The sequence below is a fragment of the Pteronotus mesoamericanus genome, unplaced genomic scaffold (genome assembly GCF_021234165.1).
Source record: "Pteronotus mesoamericanus isolate MK-2021 breed Mesoamerican mustached bat unplaced genomic scaffold, CSHL_Meso_final contig_20, whole genome shotgun sequence".
NCBI classification, from domain to species: domain Eukaryota; kingdom Metazoa; phylum Chordata; class Mammalia; order Chiroptera; family Mormoopidae; genus Pteronotus; species Pteronotus mesoamericanus.
This window is the reverse complement of record NW_026555085.1, coordinates 92712014-92738297: the sequence shown is the minus strand read 5'-3', so window position 1 is coordinate 92738297 and position 26284 is coordinate 92712014. Positions and strand designations below refer to the sequence as shown.

Below are 26284 nucleotides of genomic sequence, written 5' to 3'. Positions count from 1 at the left end.
TCTAAGCACACTTTAAGGTGAGACTCCCCAGAAATGGTGCATAACAATGAACCCATCACAGAAGCAGTGCATGAAGAAGAAATAAAACATGAAATTACACGTGGACTTGAGGATCACATAAGCAGGCTAAGAATGGGTTACTGTCAACAACAGATTTCAAATAAGCCTCTGATTTAATGACAACTGAAAGCCAGAGTCTGATTGAGGGCAATCAAATGCTTCCTTTTCATCTGCTTCTAACTCATTTTCTATATGAAAAGAAAAACTGTGCCATTACAACATCAGCAATATAAGGCTACACACAAATCTGAAAATGGGAAGGCTGGCTCCATGAGCAATTATAATACAATGCACACCCCCACCTAAAGGACGGTCAAGTGAACAAGTAACCAAGAGCAACTTCTACCCAGCATGCTCGTGGAAATTAAGCATTCAAATTCAATTTGTTGTCGCCAGCAAAACTGTGATGGAAAAGGAATATGGCTTTCAGATTTAAAAACTAAATAAACAACCAGATGACTCACCCAGGGGGAAATGAAGCTGCACTGGAAATGACCCCAAGACAGACACATCTGTTCAGCATTTAGGGGGGAGACCCCATGGCTCACCCCGATTATCTCTGCCTAATCATTCCCCTGCATTCCAGCCCCCAAGACACCCTAGCAGAACCTTTTTTTTTGCACCTGAGTATATTCTTTAGTGTTTCCCTGTTCATTATCTAACACTGTTTTCTGTTTTCAAGTATAATTGTTTCTGGGATGCTTTCAGTCTTTTTCCCAAAGTACTGTAAGTTCTTTCCAGGGAGGCCCCGGTATAACAAGTTCTTGTTGAATTAATATTGCGCCAAAAATAAAAGTAAAAGGTTATTGACTAGAGTCAAGAGACTGGTTTTTAGACATGTAAGTATCTGATTATAGATACAGAGTTTGAAACAAAACTTTTTTTCCCCCTCTTTCTTTTAGATTTGGATGTTTTAAGCCTATGTGTCCTCTAGACCCTTTTGTAGGGGCCGTGGGTATGTTTTTGAAAAACGGTTGCCATCAGGTAATGTGTAACAAACGGAAAAATATCCTGGACTGCACTATTGAAGACAGTGTATGTATGTATGTATGTATGTATGTATGTGGTATGTGTGTAGTTTATGTGGTTTACGTGATTGGGAGCCAGAAGTAGGTTGCAGAAGCCTTATCCATGCTGATCCACTTCTAACGAAGACTTGGCTCTGTCCAGTCCTCTTCAAAATAGAGAAATGCACCCATCTTTTGTGTATTCCGGTTCCAGAAAGAGGGAACAAACTGCCTTGTTCCCTCCAACCCTAGGTGATATGCTGAAGCTGGACCCAAGTCCTTTGATCAACTCCTGGGGCCGCAACTTTTGTCCTTCAAGCCGTCCCCTTTCCTCCCAGCCCTCTGACTCCAATGCTTCCTTGCACAGAAGACTCTGCTTCAAGGTAAAGAATATGCGTTTGCAAGCAAAACATTAAGAACTCCGTTTCCTTGGTAACTTGGGCAGGGAAAGAGAATTTAAGATGATGGGAAATATTCATTCTGACCAAGTACAGATCCACTCTCAGTCTCATTCCTAAGGCTTTATCTGCAACACAGGGCAGGGTCCCAAGGTGCTCCATGTAGCTATACATTGAAAGATAAATGAAAAGTGAAGTCTGCAGCTAAGTTTAGCTCTCTGCTGAAATCCTTGGGAGATTATTACTTCCTTCTGGCTATATCAGGCCCCCCTTTCCCCATACATATCGAATGGCTTTGAAGTTCCACTTCATTTGAAATATTGTACAGTAAATGCCCACAGTGTGCTACTGGGCTGCATGGATTAATGGAGCAAATAGTTGCTTCAATTTAATTCAAAAGTAGTTCAGAAAAGACCCAGAGAATTAGTGCCGGGGTTAAGGATAGAACCTAGCGGGCGATGCCTGGCTGGAGGGGAAAATCCAGCGGGGAGGCGCTGCTTCTCCCGGCCCCCTCTGCCTCTCACCGGGAGGGGATTTTGTGTGGTGCCTTTGTGCAGTCAAAGGGGGTTCTGGCTGAAGGATGAATGGGCATGGGTTACTCTCAGATGAATGGGGTCATGGCCCTAACAGGTGCGTGTGGACAGCCATGGCTACCCTCTGTTCTCGATTCTATAGGGTAAGGTAGGCACTATGACTTAGAACAACTGAAGAAAAACGTTTTGTTAAATCTATACCACAAGCCTAGAAAAAAGCTTTCGATTTTTCTTGCTGCACAGAGATCTCTCCACTATCCTTATTTTGGGCTGTCAGTGGATTTCAGTGACTCACCTGCACCTCATTACCCCTTTTACAACACTTGGCAGCAAATTCTTGTTCATAATCAGACAGCTTATCCAATTCTAGGTCACAGAAATCACTTCAGCAGTTTTAATGAATATGGCATTCTCAAGGTTTACATTTAGTAAAAATTTAAAGTCAATATTCCTAAAAAGAAACAGCTAACCTCACATTCCCATCCATAATACAAGCCTATAAATCCCAGACGAGGTGATGGGATCCCACTTGGTTTTTCTCCACTTTTCTTGTTGGGTTTCCTTCAGAGTCTCATGACAGTCCTGGTGACATCGGATTTCCCCAGCTAGGTCTTAAGGAGAAATGAAGTCTGAACTATCTTGAGCAATTTCCTACCACCACAGAAGAAGAATGAATTTAAAATCTAAATCTAATTTAGGTTTAGAATCTAAAAACATAATGGGACTTATGCTTGAACGATCATGACACATGGTGAAAGTAAAAGAGAATCATAAGAAGCTTGATATGTGGAACTTCATATATACAAAGGGAGGAAGAGGACAGAGTAGTAAGTTACTTTCTTAAGGAACCAGGAGAAATCGTACAACAGTAAGGTCTTCCTTCTGCTCCTATGGCCCCATGATTGCTTTGCATGTACTCCCCCGGGGGGTGCAAACGTAGAGACTAATGGGATAACTAGGGAGGCAAGCTTGCGAACAGATAAGGCTAGAAAAGGGAAGAACCCACTCTATCTCACTCCCCCTTCTTCCAGGTGAACCAAAGGCAGTTGATGTACTGAAACACAATGTAAAGTGAGACCCTGGAGTGGGGACTCTACCAGAAGGAAACAGAAGAAGATGCTTCCATCACTCATGTAAAGGAGATTCCAAAATAGCTATCATTGCTCAATAGTCTTCACAGCGTTGCGTATTCCATTTTTTGGGGGTTGTTTACTACTATCAAAACCAACCAACCAACCAACCAACCAGCCCTTGCAACATAATTTAGAAAGCCAGTTTTTTCTTGGACTGTAATCAAGTATAGAATTACTATATTTTGCCATGTATAATGCACACCCACGTTTTTGTGTGCATTATACCCAAGATCATTATACCCATGGTATGTAATCATTATGCCGATGTATAATGCACATCCTTATTTTTCCCTGAAAAATTTGGGCAAAAAAGTGCGCATTATACACAGCAAAATACCTTTTGTTACATTGTCTTTTCTAACGGGCGTGTGTGAGCCAGAAGAGCATGACCTTCGCTTTGTTCCCTCTGGAAACCCAGGATCTTGAGCACTGCCTGGCCCTCAGTAAATAGGTGGAGGAATGAGTGAAGGAACAACAGATTTAGTTAAATACTTACCTTCAACTTGAGTTTTATGAAAGAGACACATTTAACCAGAAAATTCTCATACAAAGAAATAGATCATTCCCTTTAACAGCCAGAAACGCGGGATAACTTATAATTTCTCTCTGATTTGTTAAGAAAGACTACAGCTATGGAATAAAAAGAAAGCAAATTGATACCCTGTTCATTTTGATTTTCTGTTACTTCTGTGGCTTACTAATAAGCCAATCAATAATATGAATATATCTCTGTGGTCATTAGCAAGTCCCTTTGGTGAATATACCAATTTCTTCTTAAAGAAGACAATTACTGAATTTAAAATCCATTCAGTCTTCCATAGAATTTTTCTTTACTATATTGAAAATCTAAATGACCAATGCAAGCAGAGGTGCCTGCATTTTGAAGAAAGTTAGTGAATTTTTTAAATTAAAATTTCTATTTTCAGCAGATAATTGTAGATTCATATGCTGTTGTCAGAAGTAATATGGAGAAATCCTAGATATTTTTAACCCATACATATATATATTTTTTTACCATTTTCCCCCATGGTAACTGTTTGTAAAGCTTCCCGTAGTACAGTATCACGCCGTGGATGCTGACACTGATACAGGCAGAATACGGAGCATTCTCATCATGATGCCTTTTTATAGCCACGCCTACTTCCCCTCCACCTTCCCCCCCACCTTACTCCTGGAAACCACTCATACTTTCTTCACTTCTGTAATTTTGTCACTTAAATAATGCTACAGACATAGAATCATATAGTATGTAATCTCTTAAGACTGACTTTTTTTTCACTTGGCATAATTCTCTGGGGAGTAAGTCATGCCATTGTTTGCATCAACATTTCATTCCTCTTTATTTTTAAGAAGTATCTCATGATATGGATATACTAAAATATGTGTAACCATCCATCTGTTAATGGGCATGTGAGTGGCTTGCAGTTTTGAGTTATAATGAATAAAATTGTTAGAATCATTTGTGTACAGGTTTTTGTATAAAGGCAAATTTTCATTTCTCTGCCATAAGTGCCCAGGAGGGAAATAACTGGGTGGAATGATAATTGTATATTTAGCTTTTTAAGACACTTGGCAAAATGTTTTTAGAGTGGCTCTACTTTGTATATTCTCTCCAGCAGTTTATGAGTGGCCCATTTCCTCTGCATCTTTGTCAGCATTTGGTATTTTCACTTTTTTTTTTTAGCCCTTCTGTTAAGTGTGTATAGATATCTCAGTGTGTCCCTGTCCATGGGGAGCTGCCTGGGCGTGGGGAAGGGCAGTGGGTAACATGAAACTGCCTTTCCTAGTCTCTTCAACGTGTCTTTTTCATTTCTGTGCTCCGCTCAGGGGCTGTAAGCCTAGCTGTTGTGAAGGTGTTTATGTGCATGGAGAGCTCTTCAGCTGATGCTTCTGGAAGGAGACGAGGGCTAGAGATTCCTAAACATCTACCTTACTGATGTCACTTACCCTAATTTTGTTTTATAGATTGCACTTTTGATTTCAAATCTAGGACTTCATTGCTTAGCCTCGGATGGCAAATTTTTTTCCTGTGAATTTTTTTCCCTAAAAATTTAGAGTTTTACATTTTACATTTAAGTTTGCAACCCATTTTTAGTTAACTTTTTATGAGATGTGAGTCTCAAGTCTAGGTTCACTCCTGTTGCATATGGATGTCCACTTGCCCAGTACCATTTGTTGAAAAGTTTGTTCTTCCTTCATTAAGTTGCTTTTTTATCTTTGTCAGAAGTCAGTGGGTCATACTGTGAGTCCTATTTCTGGATTCTTGGTTCTGATCCATTGGTATATGTACCCTATGTGTCTCTGAACAGACATTCTTGCCTTGTTCCTGATCTTAGGAGAAAATATACAGTTTTTCACTATTAAGTTAAATTTTAGCAATAATTTTTTTTTGTAGATTTTTGTTAATCAAGTTGAGGAAATTGAGTAAATTCTCCAGCATCCCTAGTTTTCCTGAGATTTTTTTTCTAATCAAGAATAGGTGTTAAATTTTTTCAAATGCTTTTTTCTGCAACAACTATAGTTTTTGTTTTCATGATTTTTCTTTTTTAGTCTGCTAATATGGTAGATTATATTGAGCCAGTATTATATCTCTGAAGTAAACCCGAATTGCTCATGGAGTTTAATTATTTTTATATTGCTAAATTCTATCTGTTAATATTTTAGTAAGGATTTTTACAACTACATTTATAAGAAATATTGACCGGTAGCCTTTTGTGTATGTGTGTGTTATTTTGATTTGTATTTGGCGTCAGGGTAACATAGGTTCATAAAATGAGTTGGAAAGTGTTCCCTCTTCTTGTACTTTCTGGAAGAGATTGTGTAGAATTTATGTCTGGTGTAATTCTCCACTAAACCACCTGGCCCTGCAAAGTTGGGCCGTATTTTGTCTGTTTTTGGAGGCTTTCTTTGGGGTATTTTTTAAATAATTAATTTCATTTTCTTAATACTTATGAGACATTCAAATGATTTATTTCATATTGCATGAGCTGTGGTAGATTTTTTTTCCCAGAGATTTGGCCTGTTTTGCCCAGTTTGTCAAGTTTATGTGTATGAAGTTTAAAAAAGTATTTTCTTGTTAATCTTTTGTTGTTTACAGGGTGTTATGGGTTGCTTTGCAATTATCTCGCAAAATCCATATGTTGAAATCCTAATCCCCAATACCTCAGAATGTGGTCTTATTTGGAAACACAAGGCTTTCCCAGAGGCAACCAAGCTAAAGTGAGTTCAAGAGATGGGTTTTAATCCAATATGACTGGTGTCTTTATGAAAAGGAAAGATTTGGATACAGAGCTATGTAGAGAAAGAAGACAGCCATCTACAAAGAAGAAGAGAAAGCTAGAATAGATTCTTCCCTCAAAGCTCTCAGGAGGAACCAACCCTGCCAATAACCTTGATTTTGGATTTCTAGCTACTAGTACTGTGCAACAGTGACTTGCTGTCGTTGAAGCCCCTCGGTCTGTGGTGCTTTGTCGTGGCAGCCCTAGCAAACTAATACGCGGGGTCTACAGTGATAGCTACATTTTCATTCCTAATACCAATCATTTGTGTCGTCTTCTTTTTTCTTTGTTGGTCTTTGTCAATTTTATGTTTTTAAAGAATAGATATTTTATGCATTTTCTCTACTGGTTTTCTGCTTTCAATTCCATTGATTTCTGTCCTTACTCTTTCTTCTGTTTGCTTTGAATTTATTTTGTTTTCTTTTCTTAGGTTTGTGAGGAGAGAGCTTAGTATATGGATTTAAATTTTTTTCCTTCCTTTGTAATGTGTGCATTTAATGCAATAAATTTGCTTCTCAGCACTGCCTTAGCTGTTTTCCACAAATTTTGATATATTGTATTTTCATTTTCATTCAGTTCCATGTATATTTTTAATTTCCTTTGAGACACATAGAGTTTCTTCTTTGATCTATATATTTAAGAGTATTGTTTAGTGTCTAAGAATTTCGGAACTTTCCTGTTTATGTTACTGACTTCTGGTTTTATTCCAGTATGGTCAGAGAAAACATTCTGTATAATTTTAATTTTAAAAAGTTGAGGTCTTTTTTTGTGGCCCATAGTATGATCTATCCTGGTACAGGTGTGGACACTTGATAAGAATGGGTATTCTGCTGTTGTTTAGTGGAACGTCCCATAAATAACAGTTATATTCTGTTGGTTGATGGTGGTGTTGAGTTCTTCTATATCCTTGCTAATTTTCTTTCTAATTGTACTAGCAATTGCTGAGAGAATAGTGTTAAAATCTTTAACTGCAACTGTAGATTTGTCTATTTCTTCTTTCGGGTCTATTATTTTTATCTTCACGTATTTTGCATCTTGCAGATCTCTCAGCTGAAAGCTATTGTGATTTGACTGGAGCTTTGTTGGTGTAGTGTTAAGTGTGGTGGAGGAGAAAGAAGTCTTCTATAATCTTATGATTAAATCTCAGTCTTTTAGTGAGCCTGTTCCCTGAGCCATGACTTTTGTACATGTTTATTAGCTCCCCTCTTCCCCAAACCTTAGGCAAGACAGGAAGTAGTGGAGACTGGTGTTTTCTGATTGGCCAAAGAGCAGAGTAGAACAGTTATTGTCTAAAAGTCTTCTGTCTCTTTCTTGGTTCTTTGGCAACGAGAGCAGGCTTTTGTTGGTGCTGTGTTTATCCACACCCATTGGTATTGCTAAATTGCTGGCTTTTTTTAACAATAAATCTGGGATATATGAAGAGAAAAACATTCATGAACTCACTTCTGTGTTGTCCATTGGGTCTTAAGATCCCTAACTGAACAGCCTTCTTCTCTTCACCTTTCAGAGTCTTCTTATGTTTGTTTTATATGTGATGTGTAGAGTCTTTAGTTGTATTAGCAGAAGCAAAATGGAAAAGTATTTCTACTCCATCTTTCCATAAGTGGAAGTCCTCCTATTACTGAAATTTTTAAGGATCCTAAGTATCCATACTTATTATTTACAAAAAATTCTGTTATTTCAGAGGGAAAAACATTTTAGTCAAGTTCCAAAAGCCATCTTTATTTATCTCTTCAATCATTTGCAAATATTTATTCAGTGTATATTGTATGCCAGGCACACAAAAAGTTTTAATATCTTTTTTAATTACAGTTCCCATTCAATATTATAATAATTTCAGGTGTACAGCATAGTGGTTACACATTTATATAACTTACGAAGTGATCCTCCCAATGAGTCTAGTACCACCAACTTGGCACTATACATAGGTAGTTATTATAATATTATTACTATATTTCCTATGCTTAACTTTACATCCTTGTGACTATTTTGTAATTAGATTCTGATAGTATAATATTATTATGAAGAACCTATTTAAAAAATTGAAAATTTTGAAACTTATTTTATTCATAATATCATTGTTCTCCTAATTGACTTATTGTTTATTTAGATAGCCTATCTCTCACAGTGAGACACACATATGGTATAGTAATTCTCTACCCCTTAACACTAAAGTTAATTCAAACTTGACCAATTCTCTTCAAGAAGTTGATGGTACTATATACATTTCATGTATCATTACATTTTATAATATATTAATACACAAACAAATTTGGAAAGGCATTTATACAGTAAGCACCTAAGTACAGCTGATTTTGATCCTCAAGGAATAAGAAAATACACAAACCATAGAAAAGGTTGTTCTAGAACTTATTGTATAGACTGTGTCTAGTACAGTGCCTGGCATACAGTATACACTGGATAAATATTTGCAGATGATTAAAGGAATAAATGAAGATAGTTTTTGGAACTTGATTAAGATATTTCCCCCTCTGAAATAACAGAATCTTTTGTAACTAACAAGTGTAAATGAATTCAGAAAGCCTCTAAGTAGAATTTATAGTTAAATGTAGATGCGAAGCTTATGCATGCAAGCATGAAGGGTTTTTGATTACAAGTCTCACATTTACTCTCACCTATGATAGGTATGTAGACATTTCTGAAAATTTTTAAATCATTTTCTTAACATCAGCCAAAACACGAGAACATTAACAATCACAAATCTAGCTGTCTCCTCTACCTACAATAAAAGTTAGTTCATGGTTAAACCTCCTGAGCTCGTTGAGAATTCTTTCCTTTCAAAAGATGCTCAAAGGTATGGTCATTACCAGAAAACTGCCTTTTTTTTTTTTTTTAATTAAACAAATGACTTTTCTCCCGTCCTCTGTGGTCCTGGGCGGAGAGTAAAGTGTTTCCAAGTGGTAGAGCTCTCTTAAGCTGTGATTCATCTAAGTCCTGTAGATTAAGCCTTTATTTTGGGCAGGAAAGCAGGCCCTGACCCAGCTGACACAAACCCTGTTTTCCCTGCCTGGATCTCAAATGCCAGCAAAGTCCATTTACGTTTTCACGAACAGAGTTATAGTTGTTAGAATGACTCACACCTAGATGTGCAGAAATGCTTCTGATTGCTGCAAATACTTTGGGTAAAAGACCCAAACGCCAAGATGTCCACCTGGTTGAGTTGACTTCTTATAGAAGATAAAGGAGAGATCTATGGAAATCTTGGCTTTTTTCCCTGTGGAAAAAGGTCAAAATTTTCTGTAGTCATGAGGGAAATGGATTGCATGGCTCTCTAATGCCATAGGTTTTTACTCTTGATGTTTTCTGATACCTTCCTGCTACACTGCTCAGGGTTTTGTCCACCCTGTGCCCTGAATGTGAAAATATAAGTTTATTCCAAAGTTCCTTTTCCTGACGGTTTTTCTTCAACAATACTTGCCATCATCCCGCCCACTACAGGTGTTGCTCACTTACACTGTTTACCATCTTCACGTGACTGGGATGGTGACTTTGAGGGCTTGGCTCTGTTCTCTGTGATGTCCCCAGTAGTCTTGCCGTGGGACAGGTGCTCAATCCATACCATACAATAATGACTGAATGATTCTCAAGAAAAGGGACAATTGTCACAAATGGTTTAGCCATCAAGAGGATGACTGCTAACTGAACAATTCAGTTGGTTTTAATCACAAATGAAATTTTGGCAGGTGGTAAAATACTAGCTGGAGAATAGTGGAAGTCTGGGTTTGCACTCTGAGCAAGTTCCTTGGCCTCACTGGATTTCAGTGTCTTATCTTTAAACAACGGCACTAGGGGAGAAGATCTCCAAAGCCCTCCCCAATCCGTCACCCAGGCATTCAACTGTTTATTCTTTTGTGATCTGAGAGAGGCCCTAAGTCTGGAGTCTCAGCGAAAATAAGGATGGCTTTATTTATTATGGTATTTTGTCCCTATCATACATCTTATAGTACTGCTGACAGAAGTCAGATTACAAAAGAAGTCAGATTACAAAAGATAGACCAAGAAAAAGTATAAGGTAGTTTAAAATAGAGCAGACAATAAAATAGAGGAACAAAATAGAGCAACGGAAAAAAAAGAAGAAATAAAAGTGGGGGTGAAGACTATTCCACTGCATAAAAGGAACCGCATGGACAGAACTGTATCATCAAAAGAGATGAATTTCTACCACTGTATGCTGATCACAATCATGAAATGAATCATGATTTACAACACAATTTTTGCAAATAGACTTGGTGCATTGAATTGTCCTAATAGGTCATGTTTTTAAATGACTTCTGAATCTTCAATAATAATAAAAAAACTTAAATGTAGACCTTGAGATTACTGCCTTGCCATAAAACAAGGTGATTTCACTTCCTTAAAATGAATTATTCTCTGGGAGCCACTGCAAGGCCTGAGCAGCACTGTTCTCATTGATTCCCTTTCTTTACACACGTTTGCTCTTCTCCAACCATAAGTCATTGCGCCAACGGAATTTCCACTTGCATATCAAGTGACTGGTGCCATGGATGTATTTACTGTCACTTTTCATAAAAAGACTATATATTTTCAGCTACAACAAGAGACCAGCTGGCTAATTTAGAGTGTCTGCTGAACATTTGAGGGAAAGCAATCATTTTATTTTTCACTGGCATATTTAGAAGGTGCATGCTGAATATGAATGATTATAAATATAAGAATTTTACAGAAGTATAGGGGGTATCAAAAAGTTTTCATAGGAAACACACAGCAAGCCCCTTTATAACTCTGGCATTTTTGAGTAGAGCAATTGGGAAATGCTTATTTTTTTAAGCAGCAAATAAAGGTTGGCCAAAACTGGTTATGAAGTGTTTTATATTTTTAGAAGAGAGTTTTACTGTCAATAAGTCATTGTACCTTTACAAAAGAAAATTTTATTAATTGATGGGGGTTCTAAATATAACAGTCTAATTATTAGTAAACATTGTCTCCCCTATTGATTATTCAGCAAGCCAATGAAATTTCATTAGTATAACAATCACACACTAGTGCTTAATTTCAGAATCCAATGTAAAAATTGGGAATACTATATTATGTCTCCAAGTACAAAATCATAATAAGATTTGAGTGCAAGATGAAAATATGATGATATATTTAAATTTATTTTATTTCATTCCTTTCAATGTGTATATTTTAATTTCTAAATTTAAAAAAGTATGTATATAATATGTACATAAATGATATATGTACATAATATGTAATCAAATATACATGCATTTGAGATCGAAAATACACAACAGCCATAAAGCAAGTCCACTGCTCTAGAAAATAGTAATTCCATAATTTCCATTTGCTGCTAATCACCAGAAAATATTTAATTTACCAAGTACTTTTCATGTGACTAGAATTATGCTAGGCACAATATAAGAATTACTAATACTAAAAGATGGTTTAGGGTTTCCCAACTTACATACCATAAAATAAAATTGAAATAATATAATATAGAAGCTAGCATGCCACTTCTCCTGGGATCCTATTATGTGGCCATCTGAAAGATATAGAACCCCTAAAGCCAGCAAAGTCAGACTTCTGTATTGCCAAATATATGCCTTAAATCCCCAAGCATTTTAAAATATTTGTCTTTCAGGTTCTGTCTCATAGCATCTTCCAATGAGCTTGATCATCTGGTTTCCTGGACTACTAGAAACAAGTAAGAGGGGGTTAGAGGGTATAAGAAATAGTGGCATAGTAATAGGAAGGGCTGGGAGGTGAAAAGCAAGAGGGAAATTTAAAAAATAAATCCCAACTGTTGTCTCACGTTATATTAAAAAATTAAGTAGAAATGTATCATATCTGTATGTGAAGGCTAAAACTAAAAGCAATCTAGAAGAAAACATAAGACAAAATCTTTGCAGTCTTGGTGTAAGCAAATATTCTTTAGATGTGACACAAAAAACATGAGCCATAAAAGAAAACTTTGATGTGTTAGGCTTAATCAAACTTTAAAACTTTGCTCTTTGAAAGACACCGTTAAGAACATGAAAAAGGAAACCACGGAATGGAAGAAAATATTCACAACACATGTATATGACAAAAGATTCATACACAGAACTTAAATAAAAAATCTCTTACAGCCCAATGAGAAGACAAAAACTTCGACTGAAATGGCAAAATATTTGAACAGACATTTCACAATAGAAGACATAGGAAAGGTCAATTAGCACATGAAAAGATAGTCAATATCATTAATTACCCAAGGAGTACAAACAAAAACCACAATGATATATTAATGTACATCCTTAGAACAGCTAGATTTTCTTAAAAAGGCTAACCCTATGAAGTGGAGCTCTCATCACTGCTAGTGGGAATGTAAAATGGTACAACTACTTTAATAAAAGTTGAACATACAATTACCAAGCAATCCAGCAAATCCCACTCCTAGATATTTGCCCCAAAGAAGTGAAAACATATGTCTACTCCAACTCAGTTAGAAGTTTCTTGAAGCAAGGTGTATCATGGACAGCCAATGCCTCTCACATACCTAACATCTAGAAGATGCTCATAAGCAGGCATTACTGAATGAATGGATGTTAGCTAACTAACGGTATCTAAGACTGAGCATGGAAGAGTGCGGTATATTGCAGCAACTTCCTTTTTTTTTAACCTGTGAACCCACTCAGCGTCCCAATTGGAATTTTGCTTAACAAATCCTGATAGGTAAAAGAGATAAACTAGGCCCCACCTTGCCAGCTTACCCTACCTGTCCTCCAGTGGCAACTGATGTAAACTCTTCTCAATGTGGGGTGGGCAGGACCTGTAAGAAGTCATGAAGGATTTGCAGGAATTTCACAAGGAAAGTGGAAAGCCTAATTAGAGCCAGAATTACATGTAGAGTAATGAGGCAAAGCCTAGCTCGGTGGGATGGGGTTTGGGTGTAAAGTGTATTTCAAACATACTCCTTGACTTTCAAAGTTTTAAAACTTCTAGTACCACTTCTCAGGGCGTTGGACTGTACCCAGAAGAGGTGCTTTCTGCTGACTTCTGTTTTCATGGCGCTTACTGTCCTTCATCAAAGCCAAAGATTCCATGGATTGTAGGACACATGATTCTTTTAGGTACTACCAAAGAAAAATGCAGCCAGTTAAAGTAAGGCGTAGTGCTCTCTTGTCACTTAGAATTTGTATTTTAACTTACTGCATGAGTTCTTCTAGGATCATTTAGACATAGAAGACACATAACTGGTGATCATGACCTTGACCGCTTTAGACACCTTTAAGCACTGACGATTTATTTCCAGAACACCAGGGCTTAATCAGCATAACTTTGTAGTTTCATTTTTTTCCCATCATGATTGAATCTCATGTTGCTGGAAGTTAGATGGCTTCTGTTCAAAGTCAACAGGAAGTTCAATGGAAGTTCAGTGCTTTAATGCTAAGTCCTGCACAATGAATGAATCAGTAATGCCAACCTCTTGTTGTTTTGACATTTCTTTCATCTTGTAGCAGATTGTATTTTCCAAATACGGCTGCAATGATTTCTCCAGCCCATATGCTCTTCTAGGAACTTGCTGCTTCGCAAGCAGGAGGTGAAGTGAATTCCCTTCCTCTTGAATCTGGACAGGCTTCTGACTTGCTTGTAACCAACAACGCAGAGAAGTGATGCCGCATAACTTCTGAAGCCTGGTTGTAAAGGGTAATTCAGCTTCCATCTTGTTCACTGAAATACTCACTCATGAAGACTTTGGCGGTCGAGTAAACTGTCTGATGGCTCTGGGGCTGCCAAGATACTTCAAGGTCCAAAGCAGCCCGTGCTGAGAGACCATAGAAAGAGGTCCTGAGACTACATGAAGAGAGAAAGAGGCCTGACCACACTTCAACTCTCTGCTGTTTCGGCTCTAGTCTCCTTCTGGCTGCAAATGCATGGGAGACCCTGAGCCAGAGAACCACCCAGTTTCCTGTCCCACAGGGGCTATGGAAAATAATACAATGACCAGTATTGTTTCAAGCCATTTAGTGTGGGGAGAGATTTGTTACATAGCAAGAGGTAACTAGAACACATCTATTCCTAGGAATTAGGAGGCAATTTCTCCTGTCCTGACTGGAACTGCTTGACTTGGGCTAGTCAATCCTTTTTCAGATCTCTCAGCAACAAAATATAACTGGCTGTATCTATTTTTGGGTGTAGGCCATGCAAAGTGCTTGAGCTGCTGCTTCATAAAAAATATGAACTTGCCATTATACTTCATTAATATAAATATCTGCTTTATTAACATATATGCCTCCCAGCACTATTTACATGCCTCTATGTGTATGATAATTTTTAAATGCAAAATCATAGAGTACTTTTTTAGAAGATCCTTTAAATTGCATATAAAAATCTATACCTGTAGTATCCACAGGGAACACAACCCAACTGAGGAGAAGGCAGTATGAACACCATGACCAAGTTCAAGAATGTACAATTACAACTATGTCTTGACAATTACCTGGTCATTGGTGAAAAAAGATGTTACCCCATTCTAAGATACATCCCAATTCTGTGATGTTAAAATGGGAACTTTTGAGGATTGAGGGTGGGAGGTGGGAGTGGGTGGGGCAGGGGAAAGTGGTGGCAGGAAAATGGAGACAAATGTATTTGAACAATAAAATAATAAATTTAAAAAAAGAAAAAGAAAATGTAAACTTTTGGGATTAGAGTAAATGAAGTATGATATTCTCTGTTCCTCTCTCATGGCATGTATCATATATCATTTTTTGCCTTGTATTCTAAGTATTTGAGTATACCAGTATTGCAAATGCTATTTACTTCCATATCTCTAACAGTTCCAAACTTCATGTCGTGAACCCTGCCTGCTATTATGGGGAATCAATTCATCATCTAGGTTGACTCCATTTTACCATTACACTTCGTGTTCTCAAATCCTTAGATCTGGTTCTCAGACTTGCTGGTCACTTCTTCATTATGTCTGTCTAGCTGTGAGTTTAATTTCCCACAGTGACTATTCCAAACCTCTCCTATTCTTAATTTTCTAAGTTCATCCCATCAACTTGAAAATTGAGAAGTGACGTGGCACTGGGGAAAGAGTCAAGATTTGGTGGTAAACTCTGTTAAGTTTGCAGACTGTGTGGTTTTTGGTAAGCAATGTAATTTCTCAACTTCTCAGATGTTTTCTCTTTCTGTAAATGAGAGAAGTACTACTTTCCTGAAAGGTTTATGGTAAGTAGTAGGTAAAAGATTTATGTAAAAAAGAGTTATGCAAAGTGCCTGATATCAGAGAGCCAAGCCATAATACCAGTAGTTCTATTTCTAGTTCCTTTTACAACTCTCTTCCCTTATTGCCTCCTATTTTGTGGAGAAGATAAAGATCATCCTTTCAATTGCTTTCCATTTCGTGTAAAAATTTACCTATATCTTTACCCCACCTGTCTTCATTGTCTCTTGTCTCATTGAGGATATCTCTATTCCTTCAGAGAGAGTGAACTTAATGTCATAGCATCTTAGTTTCCTTATTGATTCTTATCGATTCAAACGATCCTAACTGTATTCCTCATCTAGGAATAATGTAATTGCCCACTCACAGCGTTGATTTTTAGGATTCAATCAATTAATACATCTTAAGCCTAGCTCATTTCCTGGTCCATAGTAAATGCTAAATAAATAGAAGCAGTGCAGCAACTTGACTTTGCCTCTGGCAGTGAACAAGCTTTGCTTAGTGTTAAATCTAAAGGCTTGAGGTGTAGACAAAGAAAGGAGTTGATAAGCTGAGGTTTGAGTATGTGTAGCATTAAAAAAAGAACTAGAAATGCTTGGGAAGAGGCTGAAATGACTTCTCAGGCACCAAATAAGGACAAATCTTTTCTTTGAGTTGTTAGTCTTACAAGTTCTGCCCTAGTCTCCATTTTGTAAAAAAAAAACAAAACCAAAAACAAATGGAAATTGTACTTTGAATAAACACTCAATAAATATTTGTTGATTAACTAAATACACCTCCTGTTTTCCAATAAGAGTTAATGGGAAAATAGAGTTCATATACAGAATTTCACTTCAATCAACTTTCAAGACCACACTGTTTCAATTTACAGAAACTGCTTCATGAACCGGGACCTGGCCCAGGCTCCTAAACATCTTGCGTCCGTATGTACATCTGGTGGCCTATGAACACCCAGCCTCACTTGCTGGTTAATTTTAGGGCAAACCACAAGAACTTCCAGCTTGAATGATTGTGTATCTTTTAGTTTTCAAAGTGCCATCTTCACCTTTAAGGATATAAAAAATGCAGAAGTTAGATTTTATTCTCTTCCAAGTAATGATTAACTTTATTAAAAAGTTTAAGTTATTTTATTATTAATTAATTTTTGCAATTCATTAGCATTGTATTGATTTTTTCCTATAACTGTGGACTTGAATAATTGTTTAAATCCTCTGTTACTATCCTGTGAAAGTTATTTTGCCTTATTGTATGATTTCTTTTCTTTTTTTAATATATGTGTACAGTACTATGTAGGAAGTACTCTTGAAGATTATGTGAGATAAGTTGAAATCAGGTAAAAGGGCACCTGGAATATAATAGGTGATTTAACAAAGTTTAATTCCATGGAAAACTACCCTATTCCTGTTGATTTTTTTTTTCCATTTAGTGTATGGGCAGGACTATATGGAGAATTTTTTAATGTTATTAACAGTGTGTTTTATCTTCTTAGTCTCTGAGAATCAGAGCATTAAAAGAAAAAAAAACACCCAAAACCAACATACTGACATTTCTGGAATTCCATTTAAGGCTCCTATCTATTTAGGTGTTAATAATCTATGTGTGTGTAAATATTTCTCTTACATTTTTTTATTAGAACAGAGTTTTCCTCAGGTTATCCTCCATTAAAAGATATGCTTCAGATTATCGTTTCTGTAGATAGGATTTCCATTTCCAGGCTGAAGAGTCTTTGAATTACTATGAAGTACTTTCTAAATTTATATAGTAAACTCATGGAGTGTTCAAGCCCTTATCTATGTTCATTTTAAATAAAAATTATTCTGGGTTTACGTAAGAAAAATCAGTAAGTTTAGTAATAAAACACAATTTGGGGCTTCTAAGATCTAGCAGGGAGAGTCTCCATGTGGTAAAGACCTAGGGCAGTAAGACCATGGTCTCAATTGTTATCTTCAAAATTCACCATTGCTTTGACCATCTCTCTATCTCTCTTGCTATCTTTCTGGTGACTTACAGACAGTGAGACTCTGCATCTTATTTAAAATGCTAGCCCAGAGGTGGCCAGTAGTACAATATTATCTCCTTTATTACCCTATAGCTCAGTTCAGACCTTTATCCAGACTTTACTAGAATTACAGAATAACAAAGGCTACACACTAAACACACAGAGACACATACAGATACACACATGCAAAGAAACACAAAACAGGGTAAATATCTGAAATATTTGCCTTATGCCAAATGTACCTACCACCCAGGAACAAATTTAAGGCTCCCCAACTTAATGGTCTCTATATCCAAGAAGGCTGAGCGGGAAAGAATAACGGACCCCCTTGTCTCTTTCACATAAGCCCATTTTCTTCGCTTCAGTTTAATTCAGGCATGTCTACCTTTTCTCTGTTATTGACACTAGAACCCCTCTTCCCTGTGTCCTGGTGGACCTTACTATACTTTATTCAACAAAGAATAAATTAAGAACCCAGTCTATAACGTATGTCTTCTTGGGTTACATTTCTTCCTGTTCTAGTCTATTCTGTGTCTCAGAAATGAACTAACTCCATGGTTCATATGTTTAAGAATAATTAGTTTATATTCATCATATTCATGCTGATAGTATTTAGCTTTAATAATTCAGCTATTGAGACACTCTCCATTATACAAGACTAATAAATAATTTGTCTCCAATAGAAGATGTGATTTGAATAAGATGCCTGGAGTCCACAGTTAGGCTCAGCAATAGACAAGTTGCCTGTGGCACCAAAAAAAGCTCTGACTTCCAGCCTTGGCCTTATTAACCAGTTAAGAGACATGGAACAAGTCACGTAACCTCATTAGATTTCAATTTCTTTATATGTAACATGACAGGCTTGCTAGAGGATGTCTCTGAATTTCCCTCTAAAATTTGATTCTGCCATGTGTCTTACTGCTAAATATGTTCTGGTAGTTCATATAACTTCTAAAATAAAAGATAATATTTTTAGAGAAGGCAATTGGCTGCGGAACTAGTCAGTCACACTTATCAATTCCACACTATGCATTTCACATAGAATTCAGCACCAGTGGTGATTAGCTTGGATTCCCCCAGGGGAAGACTTCAAGTGAGGATTTGCACTCAAGCCATTTGTGAAGAAGTGCGTCCCGGAGATATTGAAAGTGCACTGGCCATGTTGGATAAGGAGTGGAGAAAGCTCCCCAAAGGTGCAGATCCCACAGGGGGCTCTGGAGTAGAAAACATGACTCAGGGTTTTTCCAAAGTAGGTAAGGACTCTGGGCCTCATGCTTGTGTACTAGGAGTTGGTTGGCAAAGGCCTGTCCTGGGGGAGAGGTAAATCCAAGGCACCTCTGGCTCTCTGAGTGAATGAGCAAAGCAGCTCCGGTAGCCTGACAGCAGGCATCTGAGAAGTGTGTCATAGATACACGCCATTGGAAGGAACATGGAGCACAGTGAACACGGGGAAATAGACAAAGAAATCCAGGGGATCTTAGGGTGCTTTCTTATGTGAAAGAGAAAACCCAATTCCAACTGCCCGATTCCATCAAAGGAATTCACTGGCTCCATTCAGAGGTAAGGTCGGTTTCCCATATGGTATATTTTGGGCTCTAGCAACTCTTCCTGCAGTTCCCTAGGGTCTCACATGTAGATGAAAAGACACAATGTAAAGAACTCGCCTATTTTCAAGTGTTTCTAAGTGAAAATATGTATGAAAAAAGGGGAACATCTGTAATAGTGTCAGCAATAAAACTAAAGTTAAAAAAAAGATGTATGAAAATGAGGAAACAATTTCTTTGTGGTCTTACTGAGTATTTTTTGTTTGTTTAAGAATGTATTAGTGTTAAAATCTGTGAATTTGATTTTTTTGAGTTTCTCTGATTCCCAGTGGGCAAACAAAGAATACTTTAAATTTACAAATGTTGCTATTTAACAGGTTTTATAAATTTTTTATACACTCATAGAAGTGGTGCATATGCACAATTGCTAAGCCCCTTGGACCTTAGTGAGCACATTGTTATTGCATTAATGCTAATGCTATATTAACAAAGCATGGCAAATCCTGGGAGCCAAACATTCGCTCTGGGGAGTGAGTGCAAGCACATTGACAACTCTGCGTTCACAAGAATTCTCCTGGCTTATTGTTTCCAACGCTTCCGCTCTCTCTGTTTCTTTTGATTAGCAGATAATATAGCCTCCACATCATCATCTACATTAAGCACCCCCATAATCACATTAAGATTAAGGAAAATATGCATGGAACATTTTATTTGTGTTTAGTGACAGTGAGCAAGGGTGGGGGGAAATAGGTGGAAGAATTCTTGTGACAGTTTATATTCCAACAAATAATCACATGGTTTAAAGTGTGATTTAAATCTACTCCCAAGCAGATTATACCTTTTATGCATTTAATTATAATCATACTGTTCTCTTATCTGATATGACTATCTTTCATTTAAATATCAGCTTAATTGATGCGTATCAGTTAATAATCATACTATGATCTAGGCCCATTGTAACAATTCCTTCCTCTGTAAAACTACAGTTGTTAGAAGAATGTTGAGTAGGAAAATGTTTAAATCCTGACATAAAAAAGTCTGTGATAAAAACCAGGAGCTTTGAATTTCATGGCCCTTTAATATTGCCTTTGAAGTAATGAAAAATCCATTTTCCACCACTTGCTTCAAGGACTTCACTAATAACATCTTCCACAAAGGACCGATCTTTTTTAAAAGCAGGATATTGTGACGTTATTCTAAAGCATTTAAAATTATATAACAAACTTTTACTGGAATTTTTCAATCTACCTTTTTCATTCCCTCTAATGAAATACTTGTTAAATGGATTACTTCATGTTAGCTTTATGGAAATGCCTATGGCAGAATATCCATTATTTCATTCAGTTCTAGAAATAAAGGATAACATGTTGGGGGTGGTGAGGATAGATGCTATAAATAATTTTCAAAACTAGGAAAAAGGCTTTTCTTTTGGCCTCAACTTTATTTTCACCTAGGTGGCAGAAAAATAGTGATTTGATAACCTTGTCCTCATCCCTGGTGGACACTAGTCCTCCACACCAACCTCCCCTTTAGTGTAACTGTTTATCCACTTAGAAAGAACCTGGCAGCAAGACGATCACCAGGGCTTACATAGGTCAACAGATCCAGTGATCTTTGCAGACATCTGCGTGTTCAGCTCTGCAGTTGTTTCTGTGTGCCCCGAACAAAGTCAGCTGCACAAAAAGTGGAATTTTGGAAACTTGTGGAACAAGGCTGTTAATACAAAAATGGTTCAAGATGAAGTTTCCCAGGAGCACAGAAACCCAAGGAGGAAATTAGTTTCTTCTTTCATTTCATATGGGGTCTTGGGCTAGGACACTGCTAAGGATAATGATGCAAAGTGCATGTGAGAATGTCACAGACAAGCTGAACTGAGAAAAAGGTGACTTGTGGCAATAAACTCAGGCTTTGGGTCCCTGCAGCTCAGTGTTCCTGGAAGCATCAGGTACTGGATGAAGAGTGATCCTAGGAAGTGACCGGTGAGGAATTAAAGGGCAGCTCTATGAGGTAGTGCTAAAAAAGAATAAACCAATGTATGAATGAATGAATGGACTAAGTGAAAATCCACCTCAAGAGAAAGCTCTTCCCATAATAACGGTGAAGGGCACAGCCTTTTCCTTGATTGTGCACAGTTCTCTGCTTGTTTCCTTCCTTTTCATGGGAAGGATAACGATACCCAGCTTAAAACCACTGACTTCAGAATAGTGCCTGGCATTTGCTTAGGTTACCTCTTCTTCTTCTTCTTATAACTTGATTTTATCCATTTATAGATGCTGATAATGTCTTAGAAAGAATACCCAGTTGAATGAGCCAGCATAGTAGTCATACCGATAGAAAGAGTTAAGAAAAAAATTTGAAAGCAATTTATGGAATCATTTCATTGGAATCATTACATTCCACAAGACTGCCTGGGTCAGACCTAGTGATATAACACAATATAAAGTCTTATGTTCTAGACCAAATGAGATAAAACATCATCTTGAAATTTGATCGCCCTATTCCAGGAGTTCCCACAACAAACAACTTCAAATAAGTCATTTGAAAATGACCCAAATCTTTCAAATTAAGAATGTCACTTAAATGTCCTTGTCTTCTGTGAAAGTTCATTCCTTCTTATGATATTCTTTTTGCTAGATTTTAAGAAGCTGATCACTTATTAAATATTTTGAATGTTTCCTATTAGGCATGAGGGACAGGTCACATCTGAGTTAGCAGGTGGGATCATATAAAAGGCAAGATGCCCAGTTTATCTCATAGAACACAAAGTCATAAACTTTTAGGGCCAAAATGGACCTTACAGAGCATCTAATCCAAGTACTTCATTTAAAAAGTGAGAAAAAGAAGCTGCCAAGGTCATATACTTAGTGGATTATAGTAGAAATGTCATTAATATAGCACAATAATGAACACTAAATATACACACACGTACCCATGGCTAATGTAACATGACAGTAAATGTATTATATATGTGTGCATATATATATCTGGAATTTCTCAGCCTATATTTTTCACTCTCTTCAATAAAATATATCTATATATACATCTATATGTATAGGTATATAGCTAAGACAATGTGTATCTTATATACAATACATGGCTAAAATAATAAATGCTATTTTGGCAACTATAATGCTTAAATACTATTTTGCTAACTATGATGCATAAAAGGCACTAAATTGGTAATATTGGCTGATGACTTCCTGTGAAATTATAGATATAATTAGAGTCATCATGCTTTCCATAGTTGTAGGCACTTCACTCATAAAAATATGAATGGTCTAAATTTAGTAGCAATGCTCATATGTAATTTAAAAAGGGGTAGAAGTTTCTAAAATAATTTTTTTCTTTGTATTAAATCTATGGGCTGACATTGGTTAATAAGATTATATAGATTTCAAGTGTACAATTATATAATACATCCTCTGTATATTGCATTGTGTGCCCACCACTCAAAGTCAAATCATCTTCTGTCACCATATGTTTGAATCCCTTTACTGTTTACTATCCTTCCATCCCCCTTCCCTCTGGTAACTACCACACTGTTGTCTGCATTTATGAGTTTTTGTTTGTTTTTCTTACATGTTTATTTGCTGCTTTCAGTTTTATATCCCACATTTGAGTGAAATCATTTGGTGCTTAACTTTTTCCATCTGACTTGATGTTCTCAAGGTTCATCCATGTTATCACAAATGGCAGTACTTCATCTTTTCTTATTGTTAATAGTATTCCATTGTATATACAAAGCATGTCCAGAAAGTATCCAGACACATTCAAGAGCCGTTTATTGAAAAACATACGAGGTGCAAGAAACACTGTACATAGGACAATGATGCCTTAGTCCTCTTCCTTGGGACCTCACACAGTTCTCTGAATCTCCATCAGCTCCTCTCTTGTATTTTCCTGAATCTCATTAATGGTCTGAAATCTCTTCCCTTTCAAAGGTGATTTTAGTTTTGGGAAAAACCAGAAGTCACAGGGCCCCAAATCTGGGGTCTAGGAGGCTGAAACACCTGGGTGATTTGATGTTTTACCACAAAGCTCTGCATGAGATGTGACGGGTGAGTGGGTGTGTTGTCATGATGAAGCTGCCATTCACCAGTTGCCTGTAGGTACAACCATCTTAATAATCCAAATAGTCTCCACAGAGGAATATTCAAGCTTAATACAACATTTGATGCAGATTCATTGCTCTACTTGCTCAGTTATTTTGAATGTGATGACCACACAGTACACATGCTCATTCAGTGGTGTCTACCCCTCCCACTGAACAGTACAGTGAAGTTGTCATTGTTCACACATGTACATTCTAGTCCACTCTCCTTGGCTGCCAGGTTACATGGATGTTGTGCAAACCATTCTCATTATATTAACAATGGCTTGACTTTTTCCAGACAGACCTTGAATGTACCATACCTTCTTTATCCAATCATCTATCAAAGAACACTTCAGTTATTTCCATGTCTTGGCTACCGTGAATAATGTTGCAGTGAATGTAGGGGTGCATTTGTCTTTGCAAATAAATGTTCTCAATTTTTGGAGGGCTAGATACCCAAAAGAGGGGTTGCTGGGTCATACAGTAACTCTTTCCTTAATATTCTGAGGAGCCTCCATACTGTTTCTCATAGTGGCTGTACCAGTTTACATTCCCACCAGCAATGAATGAGGGTTCCTTTTTCTCCACAACCTCTCCAACAAAAAATAATATTTTCAAATTTGAGAATTTATTTGAAGTTATAGTCCAGACATAATTTTTTTTGAAAGAAATACTATTTATACTCCTAAGGTTAATAATTGGTACCCCCATTTTTTCCTATATTAGATCTCAAATATATATTTAGATGTCTTATTTTTGTTTGAGAAAATGAAGAATATAAATAGTAGAGAAAGCCTGAGTTTACCTCCATAATATTTGAAGTTCTCTAAATAAATATAGTCTGTGTGATGAAATTGGCTAAGGTTTTATGATTGGGCTCTGAGGTGGTAGTTGTGTACTTACCTGTATTTTTTAAATTAAATTTATTGGGGTAACATCAGTTAATAATACTTATAGTTTTCAGGTGTACTACATTATAATTCAACACTTGTATAACTTCTTATGTGCTTACCACCCAACATCTAGTTTCTTTCCATTACCATATATTTCACCCCCTTTCACCCACTTTACCCTTCTACATCTGTATCCTCATCAAGACACATGATGTGAAGTTTAAGAAACATAGTACTTTCTTCATACCATGACCATACCTTGCCCGCTTCCCTCCAAACTCTTTGGACACAGAGCTTTGAATGAAGCAGATAACTGATTGAAGCAATTTGGCAATAAACGCTATAAGAGGGCAACAGGGATATAAACACCTAGACAAAACAAGTCATAAAACATGTAGGAAAAAAATTGTAGTCTTGACTGAGGTTCTGCATAATCAATGCATCATTTCATGCTGTTAAACCCTGAATTTTCCACAGTGGTGGCTGGGCAGTTACATTCATTAAAGTGCATAACAGTGGTCTGGTTAAATCCTTAAATGACAATGAAAATTTAAAGGTATTACCTTGATGTGACATGCTGGCAGCTTGCTCTGTATTTGTAGGTGATTTAGAGCTTTTACTTTCACAAAGTTCCAACAAGACTGCTATCCCTTTCTTTCTAGCATGTTCTGCAGAGAATATTCCAGCATATACGTTGCCAAGGGATAAAATCCATATCCGGACTAAATAATGATAATAGGACTACTTAAATGTCTCTGTACCTAAAATCCTCATTAAGTATGTGGACAGAAATATAACCCTTCAACTGTAAATTACAGCAGCATTAGGTTTCAGGAACTAAAGGAGAAAGAAGCCAGTAAAAATTGAAAGAAAAATGTCCAAAAGGGCATCCATTCCAGGAGGCTCTTTCTAGCTTCCAGAGTTACCAATGGAAAGATCACATGAAGCTACCTGACCCTGTGTGGTGTCTAATGTATATTCTTCCACCTTAGAGCTCTGATGAGTCCTCAGGGAAGTAGGTCAAATAACCAATGTCCACGTATCTTATAGAAGATGCTCAGTGGGTCTGGTCATCCAGATGCACAAGGAACAGCACCTTCCCTAGTGAGAAGCCGGGGGTCCCATGCTCATCCAGCAGCACTTCGATTTATGTACCGTTTCTTGAGAGACCCTGTAAAGAATTCTCAACAACCAAGGTCACCTGATGGAGGGGAACATAAACTGTCAGACCAGCTGGGGAATCACTTCCAATTGATTCGATACCCCAAAATAGGCTTGCCTTCAGAATCAGTTTTCCGTATCATGGAGCCAGAAAGCAAGACCCAGCGTCGCCCTCTACAGCCTGAACAGGAAAGCACGCACTTGCTCAGGTCCGCTGACGCTCGCGTCCACGACCGCCGTCAGTTCCCCTTCCATTTCTGGAAGGGACTTGTGCTGAGCCATGGAGGGCAGATAGACCAGACGCTGCTTCCTTACATTCTCTGACAGGGGATGACGCAAACTTATTATCTTTAAGACTATAGGAACCTCAGGAAGGTTGAAGCCAAGATGCATTCAGCAAGAGCCACGCTGAGATCTCAGCACTCAGGGTGATCCTGCAGGGCGACCACTGGTCAAGCCCCAGGCTTCTCCACTGAGGACGGAGCAGGCAGGAATCTCAGCAGTGTTTTCATGCTATTTGTGAAATTCAAATCTATTAAGTAAAAATGGATGTTGAATAAAGGAATGTTGAAAGAAATAGCACACACCCATCAAAGATCTTGTCTTAAGGAAGATGCTAGGGCAATGAGTCAGGTCCCAGAAACCATGATGAGCCTGGTAAATTGATTCAAGGTCCTATGTTGTTTGTTTTTTATTTAAGCTACATATATATGTTTTTATCTTCAATTATATGTACATATGTTCTAGGAAACAATCCTAGGAAATCAATTTGCCCTCAGGCAGAGGATATGCTCAGGAACTAAACATGTATAATTTTCAGCTGTGCAACTGTGAGATCCACTCTCCTTGCTAGTACGGCAGCCTACCGTATACTTCATTCCCCTCTCTCCATTCCTCCCTCTCGGCTTCTCCCCCAGCCCTCCTTCGCTTCTCTCCTTCCCTCTCTCCTGCTCTCTCCCTGGCTGCCTGCTCTCCCTCCCCTCCTTCTTTCCTTTCTT

General features: G+C 37.4%; 1 pseudogene; it reads right to left on the bottom strand.

Moving 5' to 3' along the window:
• LOC129066939 (60S ribosomal protein L28-like) overlaps positions 1 to 25568 on the bottom strand; it is a 58935-nt pseudogene extending 33367 nt beyond the window's left edge.
• Positions 25569 to 26284: the final 716 nt, after the last annotated feature.